The sequence below is a fragment of the Hesperophylax consimilis genome, chromosome 6 (assembly GCF_061612785.1).
Source record: "Hesperophylax consimilis isolate HC1 chromosome 6, BYU_Hcon_1.0, whole genome shotgun sequence".
NCBI lineage: Eukaryota > Metazoa > Arthropoda > Insecta > Trichoptera > Limnephilidae > Hesperophylax > Hesperophylax consimilis.
Genome location: NC_142841.1, coordinates 3,980,143 through 3,994,892, shown reverse-complemented (window position 1 = coordinate 3,994,892; position 14,750 = coordinate 3,980,143). Strand labels below are relative to the sequence as shown.

Below are 14,750 nucleotides of genomic sequence, written 5' to 3'. Positions count from 1 at the left end.
ACCTGTTTAGCGACATCACATTATAAATGATTAATTTTTTAACAAAATTAGAGAAAATAAGAAAAACCAAATATCATTCTGTAATATTATCCACGAGCCTACAGTCTTCCTTCCACGCATTCAGTCCACTTCTTCCTTGGTCTCCCTCTAAGACGTTTCCAAAGAGGTACCCACTCTATCATGATCTTCGTTGTCCTGTATTTAACATACCTTTAGAATTGCCAACCCTTACAACCCTAATCTTACAGTAGTTTCATGTTCATCCAAATCGAAATGATTTTATACCATCTTGAAGACGGATCAATTCGTTTCATTGTAGTGTCGTGTGAAGCATCCTTCTTTCCATTGCTCTCACTTTTTCTACGTTTTACGATTTAAAGAACAACACTGAATAAGTTTGTGTATAATCTCATGAATATGAATCATCGAACCTGTCACGGCATCTTGCACGGTGTTAGTAAACAAAGTGGCTGCGGAGAAGAGGCAGGAGAGGTGGTACCTACTGGCAGAAGGTGAGCACCAGTGGGTGGGTGACTCCAGCAACAATGAGAACACCTACCGTCTTTGTGACTCATCTATTCGTCAGCAGGGATACGAGACACTTCTCCGATTATTATCAACAACAAAAAAATATCGTGAAAGTAATTTTTTTTTAATGAGGTCCACGATGGAAGTTGCCTTCATCTTTAATTGAAGGGAAGTCGAAACATGTCTTCTATTCGCCTTTCTTATATCATTTAATCCAAGACTCTCCAAACCTGCATAAGACATACCTATCATATTTGGGCCGATAGCTTACGATCGTCAAATTAAACCTTCACCTGCGTGGTTTTATAAGTGATGAGCTCGAGATCATTTTTTACTGAAGCCGAAAACTATTAAAAATAATGTTACTGTTAATTTAATAAGTTATTTGTTAAAATGAGGTAAAAATGAGCATAAACTTTTTAATATAAGTGTGTTTGTTGGAAGTGACTTGCCAGGTAAGTATGTTTTGGTATCTTTTCTAAATAACAAATGTAGATCCTAGGAAATAAATTGTACAGCGCCCTTGAGGTGATTTTTCACAAAAACGGCGCTCTACAAATTATCCAATTATTATTATTATTATTAAAACGTTCTTGCCTCGTTCATATTGATAGTCAAAAAGCTTCAAGGTTCTTTTCTAGCCACTGACCACCTAATTGGATGATAAACTTCTCGGCAAAATCGTCGAGTTACAACAACACTCTTGTCGGATTCCATACTATATCAGGATGACAAATGACAATGTTTGTGTGCATTGCAGTAAAAGCAAAACCCGCTGTGAATAGAAAACATTTATGAATCTCTCGCTTCATTTTTTCGACTTTTCGTTTCCTCAAGGGAGTTTGTTTAACTTTAAAAACTAAATGGCACTGATATTTAGGTACTTCTATTTCCGCGTAAAAAAATTTATTTCGCGTTTTATAATTGAGTTCGAACTATTCGCACAACTCCTATAGTACTTATTTGTTGATTTTCTACAATGACGCGTGCCAATAATGATTTATCGCTGTCCTCGAACTGTCGTTGCATAATGCTTTTGTTATACAAATCCTACGCCATCGTCGCTTAGTAATAATCTTTATCTTTCCGTAATATTGAAAAAATTTCAATCTCTAAATAGTATAAAATGAAGCCGCTATCCTCGTCTGTCTGTACGCTTAGTTCTTTTAAACTATGTAACGGATTTTGATAGGGTTTTCACTATCATTTGGAGAATTTCTTCCGAAAGGTTTGAAAGGTTTTTCCGAAAAGTCGATGTTTTGTAATCAAGTTGTAAAAAAATAATTTTCGTGCAGTATCAATATGAAAATAATGTACCTCGAATTGTATATCTTAAAAAGCCCTTCAGAAAAATCCGCGGTGGTATTTGTCTATCTCCTGAGGATAACTCCCAGCAACGCTAGGTACACAGCTAGTATTTTATAACAGTAAGTTTTCTCCGTCTATCTTGGTGGTAAATTCAATAATATATCACCTCCATGCTATTATCGTACCGATAAGCAAAGCGTGATTTAAGGCGATACCATACGTAGTAATGCAAAATCAGAGTTTTTGGTTTGAAAATTTGGTCGCCTAGAAATTTTTCAAATGCTTTAATTAAATACTGCGAGTAGAATACATCTTGGCCTTTGAAATAATCGAGTGTTTTTTAGATAAGTCTTTTTATAAGCCCAGAAAAAAATAATGTATAAGGCCTATGACAACTGCTTTAAAGTTCAAAATCTGCTACTTACGAAACCATTTTCGGTTACGATTTTATTGTATAATGTGGAAAATTAAGTTATTTATAAAATGATCGAAAAAAAAAAATTATGGCTGAACATCCACAAAATAAAATAAAAGGCACTTTTTGGCCATGTTTTTTTTCTTGCACAAATCAAAACAGGCGGATGGTGTTAAGCGGGAATTTAAACCTTATCGCCATCTACGTAAGGGTTGTTATTGATAGCGGCTCAATTTAAAATATTACACGACGTAGTGCATCGCCTTAAGCTGTGTCCTTTGTGAATGAACTTGGATTGCAATAATTAGTGATTTCCAGGTTTCCAGGTAAACGTGAGGGGCCGCCAGGGGGTGTAATGCACTTAGCCACCGGGGTTGTTGGGTTAGCTGCAACGAAGCTCCGCTAACCCAGAGACCTCATTACCGTGACTGTAATGCAATTAGCCGATACCTCACCGCGTTGCATTACCTCAATGGCGATAATCTGTGACAGCAAATGCTGTGGGGAGCGCGTTCACTTGGCGAATACTCTTACTTCAATTTGTACTGAAATAGAGTGTTGCTGGTTGCTGTGGTTTTTTGCACGTACTACTCGTTATCATTTTCTATTTATAATATAATATTAGTATCTGGTTAACGTGGTAAACTTCCGATATCTAACTTCAAATGATTTGAACGGCTCTTGCTACCTAACCAAAGCTTATTTATTATTTTTTTATCATTTTCTCTGTATAGTTTTATCTGTTTAATGTAGGTATTTATTTCAGATACCTATCAGATGTGTTGGCAACAACCGGCCAGTAATGATATCATAACAGAATAAAACCTTCACATAACTTGAAAATCATCTTTTAAATTTGATGAGTTGTTAAAATTTTGTGAAACAACCCATCCTTAGAGAATTTGAGTGAGTGGTCCCAGATGTCCTTTCGCATTATCTACAATAGCCTCTTAACTTTTACCTCGAATCTTCAGGCAGCTTTCAAAACATTGCGTGAAAACCACCACTCCTATCATTTCAACCAATCTTCTAGTTGCGGACCCAGAGAAGAGTTTGACGACAGTGGAAGAGAGTATTTTAAAATCAGAGGTTGAATTTGACATTTGTCACTGTTCAGGAGGGAATAAATTAGATAAAATGTAGAATAATCATTTCTTCATCTGGACACTTAACATAACGTCAAATTCAGAATACTGTGGACTTGTGGAGGGCATTCGACTTTTTAAGTTGGCTTTACTTAGTTAAACGTTGTCGTAGAACAACATTATTTGTGCCCATGTAGACACAAAACAGAAAAGACCTCAATTATTTTTCGTAAAAAAAATTTTACACCAAATATTAATAATAATAATATCTTACACATTAAAGTTTACACATTACATCTATACATATATATTATGGTGTACATTGATTTGTAACTTTTATATTTAAGGTTATAAAATTAATAAAAATGAAGAACTATTAATACAAACATAATATTGTGAAGGAAAAAAGAAAACAAAAGTGTAGTTGAGGTTTCTCAAATACCGCCTCACTAGGCTAGCCTGTGTTGAGGCAGTATTTTTTGTGTTAGTACCTTTGAACATACCTAATACTTTGAAGTATTCGCTCAATAATGTAGTGACTTCAATAACTGCGAATTTGGGTGAATGCACCGGTGAAGGCCCTATTCGACTTAGGTTTCCATTCTATTTTCTACGTGTTACCGAATGATGAGTTTTCCAAGTTATGTGATTACATAACAATATTAATGTTAACATTTGGTGCACAGTTTAAAATAACAAAATTTTGATGAGATATCCGATCCAAGTTTGTATTTCCCATGCACCTAATATCCTAATGTTACAGTAATAATTACCAAGTCCAAGTTGTCTTCGCGCCAGACTCGTCGTCATATTGGTAATCTCTTTACCATCTGGCGCTAAATGGGAGACGTACTCGCTCACTGAAATATCTACATCCGTTCACACAGATGGGCGATAGGTATCAGTAACAACGCAGAGCTAAATAGCCAGTTTAATGACATAATAATAACAACATCAAATTCACCGCCGTGTTTTCTATATTTCTGGAGAACTAACCACACTCACCTGGTATCGCTTTCCTCCAACCACTTTGAATTTCTAATTATTATTTTTTGGTAAACTAATGTTTAAGACAAGATTTTTTATGCATAGCACAAAGGGTAACAATTATTTTACAAGCAATATTTATTAGCCTGAAACACTCACCCACATTGAAAAATTTCCTGATAAAAGATACATGACGCCAACGGGACTTGAACCCGTGTCCTTTCGATTTCCGGTCTACAGCTCTGACCACTGAGCTATAGCGGCTTATCTCTTATCCGCGATATAATTCAATATATACTAGTGTTTCATTCAACAATTACTGCTCACCTGAAACAACCAACTTTATTTTATATGAGAAAGGCATTGTAAGTGCTAACTCTCTCACTAGATGGCGTCGAGACAAATTGTCTACGTTTTTTGGTGAAGATACTAGAACTTGTCAAATTCCACCTGAAACAACCAACTTTATTTTATATGAGAAAGGCATTTTAACTCTCTCGTTAATAATAATTAATTAATTAATTAATTTTTGACAAGTCCCGTTGGCGTCATGTATCTTTTATCAGGAGATTTTTCAATGTGGATGAGTGTTTCAGGCGAATAATTATTGCTTGTAAAATAATTGTTACTTTGAATTTCACTTTTGTTTTCTTGAACGAATGTATGATCGAAATGTAATCTTGGAAGTGGAAATTAAACCACTTCCCAACGTCCGAGCGAGCTGAAACTCGGCATATAGACTCGTTGCAGATGATAATCCATTCTATCAACTGGTCGTAACCACGCATTAATCGCGGAAATATACGCATTTCTCTGAAATTGGATGACATCACAGCAGTTAATATACTAATTAAATTCTTAAAGTCCTACCCAATTGGGATTTGGCTGAGTTGTTAGCGCAGTTGACTCCAGTCCCTGGGGAGGAAGGTTCAATCCTTAGTCAAAACGAAAATAACTTTGCATAATTACAAAATTGTAATAGTAAAAAAACTACGTTTTTACGGGTTGATTATTGTTATTATTCTGTTACGTTTCTTTCAAATGGTGTTTGTGGAAATATGTGGAAAGATGAAACAGGAAAAAGTGTGATAAGAAAAGGAAATGAATTGTGGTAGGTGTAAGCGAAGCATCAAGCTGATGATAAAAACTCACTATTTAACTTAGTCAGAAGCGTTTGAAAGATGCACCACATCGAAAGAGTTTTTTTTAAAGCATATGGTTTTAAATAATGGAGGGTAGGTTTTTCGAAGGTTTCTCATCACTCGAGCGAAGACACTGCCCGCAATCGGACAAATTGCGAAAAAACAATCTTGAACGTCCCCGACGTTTTCCACGACTCACAATGCGAATTTATCTAATTTGTTTCTATTTCTGTTTCTTTGTGAGATTTATTTTCTACCAATAGCAAATCCATTATCCAGCGTACTCCATTTTGCCGTGAAAGAATTCCAGAGAACCTTCGAACATTAAATTCCTATAAAATTTTAACGTCAAGCTATTCTAAACCTTCCCCCATGGACGCAAAACCCATTTTAACGTGCACGAAGAGCAGCACATACAACGATATATTTCCTCCCCATCTGTATGCATCCGAGCATGGGTTTGTCATGCCTGTCCTTGGACTCGCCATAAATTTTGCATAAATTCCGCAAACCAATTCCCGAGTTCATCCAAAAACGAAATCTCGCGAATTATAAAAGGACTGACTTAAAAAGGCACACACTATCTCGCTACGTATCAAATTTACATCCATACATTAATATATGTTTTTTTTACTCCGTGGCCTATTTTCGCCTACTTTGGTAATGTAAATCTTGCTTGGTGTGCCTAGTTAACCAGACGATCGGTAATACCTTTTCTCTTCCGCCTGTTTCAAGAATCGGCTCCCGCCTTACGAAAGACGCTGAATTTCCGACGAGATGTATCTCCTTATACGACTATTCCGATCTGGGCGAAGGTGAGCTTTAAATAATAATTTATACCATGTTCAGATTCAGCCATACTTGTGTCCGATGGAAGTAAAAGTCAGTGACCGTCAAAGGTCCGACCGCTTTGTTAAGGACGGGCCGAGTTAATTCAATGATAGGAACATTACCTTATTTAGTTCGAATTCTTAATGAGGTTTCCTCTGCCAGTTTGCCAGCATTTTTGAGACCCAGAATCAGAATCACTGATTTCCTTTATCTGAGTCATGTGTTCAATTACTTTTTTGTGTATGTGATGTACATCTACTGAAAGCTTGTCCTAAAAGTTACTGTATTATTTTTCCTTCTCGTTGTCAGTGGCGGTTTTCTCTAATAAGCGGTTGTGCACTGTGCGGTGAACTCCCAAAGTAAAACTGCGATAAATAAGACTCGTTTGGATTAAAATAGTACTGCAATTTGAACAGCGCACCACTCCTGCATGGTATTTGTATGGTACACAGGAATATGGTGGGGGGCTTCATATGTGCGGATCCAGCAGCGCACACATGAAGCGAAAAACCTACGGGATATTATTTTATACAACATAAATACTATAGTTTCGAACGGTGCCGGAAAGTGCGTCGGAGCCAAAATTCGCTATTCGGGTGCGCAGCAACGTAGCGAATATTTTTCTTCTTTCTGTGTTTTTTTCTGTTTCATTGTGTGAATACTATTAATATTATTCTAGTATTTACATCTATGGTTATCCGTTGTGTCTGATAAATTGTATTTATCTTCCGGGCAAGCCGGGAGTCAATTGCTAGTTATAACTATAACTAATTATTTGCTTACACCGCAGCATCAAAGTTTATAAATTTCTAAAGTACTTTGTATGAAGAGAGATTTCGCAAAAAAATAATGATGGTGCTTTCACTAAGCAGCACCTCTCTCATGTGGTGTATCATGTGTTTCTTTATAACATAATACATCCCAACATCTCTGCGCAGGTGACCTATGAACTCAAACTATTTAGTTGCGAAAACATTTAGTCCCAGAGCCCGTCTTTATTTATTTCTCTCAAACTTTCCACATCTCACTTTCATAAACTTGCCTAATCAGTTTGTGTTTGTGAGGCTGTGTATTAATTTTATTACCTGTCTTATCTCTAGAAAAGACTCAGCAATAATTCTTGCTCTTGAATTTATTTCGCTTTTCCCATCACTACAAATCGAAAATTTACAAAAAAATATTTTTTATATTATTTTATTTTATTTGGTTTTACTCCCAGCTGTGCTTTTTCATGGATTTTAAAAACAGAACATATATAGTGAGCTATTGAAAACTATACAAAAAATAAAGCATGATATAACAGTAAACTGAATATAAAACAATATTAGTAAAACATGTAACAGTAACAAAAAATAATTTAGAAACTAAAACAATACCACATATAAGACAAATCACTTAAACTACATTACCAACGCTTCTCTAATTTGTAGGATTCGACAAAGTGCTAGTATAGATTACGCTTAGTTCATATAAATGGAGTCAATAAATATATCAATAGTACCTCCAAAATTGTTTGCCCATCGATGATTACTATACAATTATATATTACAATTGTATGAATGTGAATGTGGCAAGGAGTGTGTGCTAAGACCGAGTTGTTTGGAGGTCCGTCCTCTCTACCTACCCTCGTGGAGAAACGGCGTGATGGTTAGATAGTTAGTTAGTTACAATATACTATCCTTACACCCAATATAAAGAATCTGATAAACAAATCTAATTATGTTGAGATGAACAGATGTTCGTCATCTGTTGCAAAATGCCTATCCAAATAAAACTGACAAGAAAAATATAAATCCAAATAAATCTGAGAACAACGAATAATATCCCACTTATATATGTACTTATATAATTGATTTCTTGTTAATGATTTTGAAAAACGATTGGCTCAAACTCATGTACCCATTAATCAAAAAAATATGAATAATGCTTTATTCTGCCAAATGCTGTGTGATTTCGATTTTTTTTTGCCAGCTGAAGAGTCATATTGTATGTAGCTTCGCTAATGTCTTTTTTTTAAACTTGGTGAATGTCAGCACGATTGATGTGAAAGTAATAATTATGTCTGCAAAATAATATTATGCTTAGGTTTGTCAAGGAGCAACGAACAGTTCATTTGATATTTGCTACAAAAAATACTTCAGAGGTTCAAAAAGAGAAAATATCGTATTTATTATTTTTGTGTTTAATTCGCAGAATTCCAATTCATTTTTTTTAAGAACAGCAAGTATTTTGGTTTTTATTATTGTTACAGATGTTTCGGCTTTCGAGGCCATTTTCAAACAGCCAAACAGTTTGAAAATGGCCTTGAAAGCTGAAACAGCTAAATCTTAATAATAATACTATTAAATTTGATTTATATTAAATAAAAAAAAAAAAACAAAACATCAACTGTGATTTTTGTAAATTTTCTGTTTGTGGGATTTCCGGTTTTTCTTTCGTTCGAGCACATCAATAACTTTTTGTTAAGTAATCTAGCCACTTGTAGACTGTTAATCATATATTTTAAGTGAATGTACGAGTATTAAAAAGCAAGACGAATTTAGAGAAAAAACAAAATGACATCAAAAGTATGATAAACAAAGGGCAAGGTACCAGAAAAAAATTATGGACGCACTTCTAGCAATAGTACGAATCGAGTTCGCACAGCGGGTACCGGCTACAGGCCATTTCTGAATAAGTTACGTGTAGTGAAAAGGTGAGTACTAAAAATGAATTTTTATCTACTTCCATGATATCTATTAGTTTCGAAACTATCTAACCATCACGTCGTTTCCCCGCAGGGGTACGCAGATAAAACTGACCGGTCATGACACACACTCCTTGCCTGATTCACATTCATGCATAGTCTCATACTCTTCTGTTATTCTGACTCTTGACTCAAGTATTTGATCGTGCATGTCTTCCTAGGGCGTCCTCTACTTTTTGTAACTTTCACATTCGCGTCATAATTTTTTCTTGTACTCCTTACTTCGTTCATTTATGTTTTATTTATTTAATTGTTAAATTAATTAAAAATTAATCTGTTTTATTTATTAATCATTAAATTTATTTATTTAATTAATTAATTAAATTGTTATTATGATGGCCACGCTTTACAAAATTATATAGTATTTTATTTATTTAATGAACCAGTAATGTTTTTGCTATCGTTTTTTTTTATAGAAAGTCACATTCCTGGGTTATAAATAACCTGACAATATTTAAAAAAATATCCTACTACCACCATAGTAAGCGGAAAATGTTGCCGATATCGTTATGGAGGCCTTAGCCAGCCAACAAATTGAACGCACGACGCCTGGGTGGGACCCAAACACGATTCTAACTCAGCCACTTTTATTTTATAGCTAAAAAAAACAAACAACCTTACAAGTGGCAAGCATATGATATTATAGCTTGCATTATTAGTAGGTCCTTACCATCAGTATGTTTTTATTATAAAATTTTAAGAGATACATAACCGAACAGGAATCATAATTATTTTTATACTATCGATTAGGCAATACATCCATGTTGACGGTCAATGAGGTCACTCGCGTTTCCCAATGATTTTACGATTATTTTCACTGCCCAGCATTCACCATAGTAAACAGGGTGTCCGGTAAGTAGTGGATAACCTTTCAACTGTGGATGGGGGACACCAAGGCCGGCCTTTCCGGAAATGTAATGTCGCGGGGTAATAATTACTACAACTTGGTTATTCCTAAATCAGCTTTTTCGAGTTATACATGGACGAGGAAATAAAGGTATGGTGTTGTGTGTAACTCTAAAAAGCTGATTTCGGAGTTACCTAGTCTAGTAATTACCCAGGGGTATTATTACCTTCTCTATGACATTTTTATAACAATTAGGCTCATACACTTTAAGTCGACTGCATATTTTGGTAATAGATTTGGTAATTTTGTCGACATATTTAGATTATTCCGTGTTAGAGATATAACAAATTTATTTAATATTTTACACTGGTTGCATATTTAATTTGCTCTTCTCGTTTCTTATTTTAAAGAAATGTGTTTTCTATATTATTTCACATATGTTTATCTCGTAACTTACATTAATTTCACGTAAAGGCCCACTAGGTCGTAAACAAATAAATCACATTTTCTGAACGGCCTTTGGGTCCCCCCCTATCGACAGTTGAAAGGTTATCCACCGCTTACCAGACACCCTGCATAACGCTATTTGGTATTGGTTTAACGGGTGGTTAAATTAACTGAAACTATTGATGGCAGTAAAGAACCAGCACAGTGGCGAAAGTGTTGAGGAAATGTTTACATAATTTATATGAGAGTGCTGTGTAGGGTTTATGGCCACTTTCGATTGCAACACGAATGACCTTCGACATGATATATAGCACATTACTCAGCGAATAGTTCAAGAAGAATTGCGTGCAACATCCTATGGTTTTTTTTAAAGTTTTTTTAACCTCTCGGATCTTGACAAAATAATATTATGTCATTAAATATTCTCCCTTGACATTCAATTTCAAATAGATTAGCTTTTTTCGAACGAATTTCAATATAAAATACTGTTTATGAAAAATTTTGTAAAACAAATGTACAACTAAACTTGTTACAAATGTACAACTAAACTTGTTGCAATGTACAAATAAACTTTTTACAAATGTACAACTAAACTTGTTACAAATGTACAACTAAACTTGTTACAAATGTACAACTAAACTTGTTACAAAGTACAACTAAACTTGTTACAATTGTACAGCTAAACATTTTAAAAATGTACAACTAATTTTTTTTACGAATGTACAACTAAACTGTTACAATGTTATTGTAATTGTATTTTTATTATGTAAACTGTAATTACCACTTTACACGAAACTAGCAAACAAAAAGTAACAAAAGTATTATAAAAGTTACTGTCGCTTCATTTTTTTTCTTTTTATATAAAAATATATATTATAAAATTTGCAAAATTTGACAAATATTTTTCTGAATTTCTAAATGTTGTTTTATACATTTTTTTTTCAGGAGCGTCTACGGTAAACTTTTACAAAGCGCGGTGTTGCCTCTTTCTAACACTGCTTAAATCATATATATCACCATAATACAAAATGAGATAGCATGACTTTCATGAGTCAGTCTCAGCCTGGGAGAAATATCTTCCCGTAAAGACTTTAGGGTTTAATATCCACTTTATTTAGGGACCACCGATCACGATTGCGATGCATGGTATCCGCAAGTTATAAGAACCTTTAACCCTTCAGGCCTAGAAACATCATATTGACCGGGGCGTCAATACATTAAAAAAGTATTTTTATCTTTTTTTTCTATAAAGTGTAGATATGTGATATGTTCGTCATTAGAAAGATAAATAATTATTCTTCACAGTATCAAATATGTACACATGAATAAAATGAAATAAAAATATGAATAACATTGTCAAGTGCATGATTACGATTTGGCGGCATTTTTGTATTGACAGTTGAAAGTCAAAATTTATTGTTTATTTTTTTTATTGTATAAACGGCCTAAAAAGTGAAGTGACTGTTTTATTACTAATTACATACTTATAATATTCTTTCAAAATTGTGGTCGTTCCGAGTCAAAATGTCCTGGTAATTTTTTGTTGTTTACATTTTCATGTTTCATATTAAAAATTTATTGTTTAGAAAGATCAATGTTTTTTCAAATGCAAATATTTCAAAGAAATTTTTATCTAGTTTCTAAAATAGTATTTATTTTAACGAAAACTTCAAAAATAAGTAATATGTAGCACATTTTAGATACATCCGGACATTCTGAAATTCCAAGAAAATTCACCATGTCGTTTGGACTTTCTTGGTAAAAATATTTAAAAACCTGAAGGGTTAAGGCTGTCACAAATTCTGATTATAAAAACGGACTGTTATCAAAAACAATATTTTTGATTGGTTAGGTTTTCGTCAAAGAAACGTTAGCCGATATTAAAATTCTGTATTTTCAGATTTTCCGGATGTTTCGAATCCCGCTTAGCGCGAAAAAACGACTATTAAAAACACGTTATTTTTTCTAAGCTTCCATTGTTACTAGTGCATTCCAAAAATATTTTTAAAATATTGACTTTAATTTTCTACACATTTTTCAATTCAATAATTGTTACCGTGCGATTATTCTTATGCATTTCGTAATCGTAAGATCTCTATTACGTAACCGTTAAGTTAATCGATGCTGAATAAAGGATGTGTTTTGTGTTATTCCGTCGACACTATTGAAGCAATAATATTTCCAATCGTTTATTGATTTAACAATTGTTGTTATAAAACAATATGTTGTCGTTTAAATAGTATTGATATTATTTTTAAATAGTATTGGTCAATTTTATATGTATAGTGCCGCTTAGTGATTATCAATTATCACCGCAGTATTATTGCCTTGAATAATTGTAATTTGTAATGATTCAAACGAATAACTTATATTATTACAATTCTGAGATTATTGGTTCGATCATTTGTTATAATCGTAAAAAAAATCTTACATGAATAATTTTAATATGGACGGTCATTTTCACTCAAGGCACCAGTCGACAAATTGATGTTGACATACTTATTTAAATACCAATTTAATGATTTTGTTTCTGTAAAAATCTCTTACGCCATGGAAAATATTTCTTATTTCGAGTAATTAGTAGTAATAATGTGTGCATATATTCACCCGCCTGGGAGTCTGAGAATACAAATAAACTTTCGGCCACATAAAAATAAACGATTCATTTCTGTTAGTGTCAACAAATCATGTGCTTGATAAACAATCATGCAAAAAAACGACACCCTGTAAAAAGGCTTATATCAAAAACGTATTGAAACTTTATTTCTAGTATATTGGGTTTATTCCTTTTATAGAAAGACAGCTGCGCATGGATTATTCTGATCAGTTTTTTTGTATCTGGTACTCGCCGCTTGCAATACTGGCGCGCATGTTCAGTTGACTTTTGTATACCGGCGCAGAAGGGTCGTCGGTCGAGCGCGCATATCTCCCGCGCATCGGTTCCAAATTCGAAAAACTTTTTCGCGTCGCAAGAAAAGCGCTTTCCGAATTTGAAAGCTTGCAGTTTGTTCCGAATTCCAAACATAAAAGTGACATTTGTGTAAAGAACAGTTAAAGTTTTGTGTTATTAAACTATTTGTTTTAGTTTTAAATTTACTGTGAAGGTGATTTTCAACACGATCTGGATTTTATTTGTATCTATGTATGTTTATAATGTTTTTTTTCAACAATCTTACCTTTAGTTGTATGTTATTCTTCAATGCTCATAAAATACTTCATTGTAAACAATCTACTTAATTCAGTTGTCGAATATAAAATATTTTCCGACATTTATTGCAAATATGCAAGCGATTGTATTGCCTCGAAATGCATTGCATTGTCAATAAGCGCTTATTATCGATAATATTATGATATTTGCAAGTCGCAAGTGCACGCTAATGCATATCAATTGCAATATTATACCTATTATGACATTTAAAATGAGTTATTAAAATATGTTATTTTTTAAAGAGTGTTTTATCAATAATTTTATGACACGTGATCACGACCATAATGCCAAGTTTACGTAATAATTTTCATCGTAAATAACATTCAAATTATAATGTTTTTTTAATGTTTTCGGTATACGGTGAATAGGTCAGCTAAGAAACGAATTTAGCTTTGAAATTTAGCAACTTTTTAATGTGAAACCGCGCAAGAGTCCCATCTGATCCCAACCGTCTGGATTCAGTGACACTGGGGGGTATGTTGTGAGATTGGTGGTTGAGAGGAATGAGTGAGGAAGAGGAAGGTGGGAAAGTACCTTTGTAGACAGATCTGGTCACCAAACACGGCTAAAGCCATTTCAAGCAAATTTTCAAATTTTGAATGTTGATCTTGCACCAGGGCGATACTGGGAGTATCTTCCACTCTGGAATGTGACACAAATATTATATATATTATTATAAATTAGTAAATTGAGAAATAACACAAATTAATCAAATAAAACTTACTTACGCACGCCTGGATTTAAACCCGCGACCTCCGGCTTACTAGTCGATAGTCTTACCACTCGACCACGTAAGCCGTCAAACAGTAATACGATAAATATGTTTTGTTAGGTTTTGTTTAGTTGATTAATAATTTATTAAGTTTTGTCAGGCATCCAAATTTGATACTTAATTCAATCAATTATTTCCTCCTGATCAACACCAGCATGTTCCTAAATTAAAATCTCTATAACCTGAAATAAAAAAATATTTTGTTATTATTTTTTTACCATGTACAAAATTTACTTTCACGCTGTGGGTACTTGTTTATATTTAAAAAAACTCAATATCTATTTTAAGCGAGGCCCTCTTTGCTACCTGGTCAACTTAATCACCAACAACAAATTTGTCAAGTCTTTGAAGTAAAGTAAATTGTTTGAACCTTCTCATAATATAACATGTATTATCTACCTGTGCCATCATCATCATTCTGTTGATGACCTACC

General features: G+C 33.7%; 1 protein-coding gene across 7 annotated transcripts in view; it reads left to right on the top strand.

Moving 5' to 3' along the window:
- Positions 1–14,750, top strand: part of CenG1A (Centaurin gamma 1A) — a 444,662-nt gene that overhangs the window by 323,200 nt on the left and 106,712 nt on the right. For 2 of the 7 annotated variants that reach the window (XM_089632318.1, XM_089632316.1), the window contains exon 1: positions 13,237–13,440. The exons of 3 other annotated variants lie outside the window; for them this stretch is intronic. The gene's annotated coding sequence lies outside the window, so the exon portion shown is untranslated. Of the gene's footprint in view, positions 1–13,236; positions 13,479–14,750 lie in introns of those variants that run through there. 2 more of the 7 variants (XM_089632317.1, XM_089632319.1) reach the window with 2 other exon arrangements.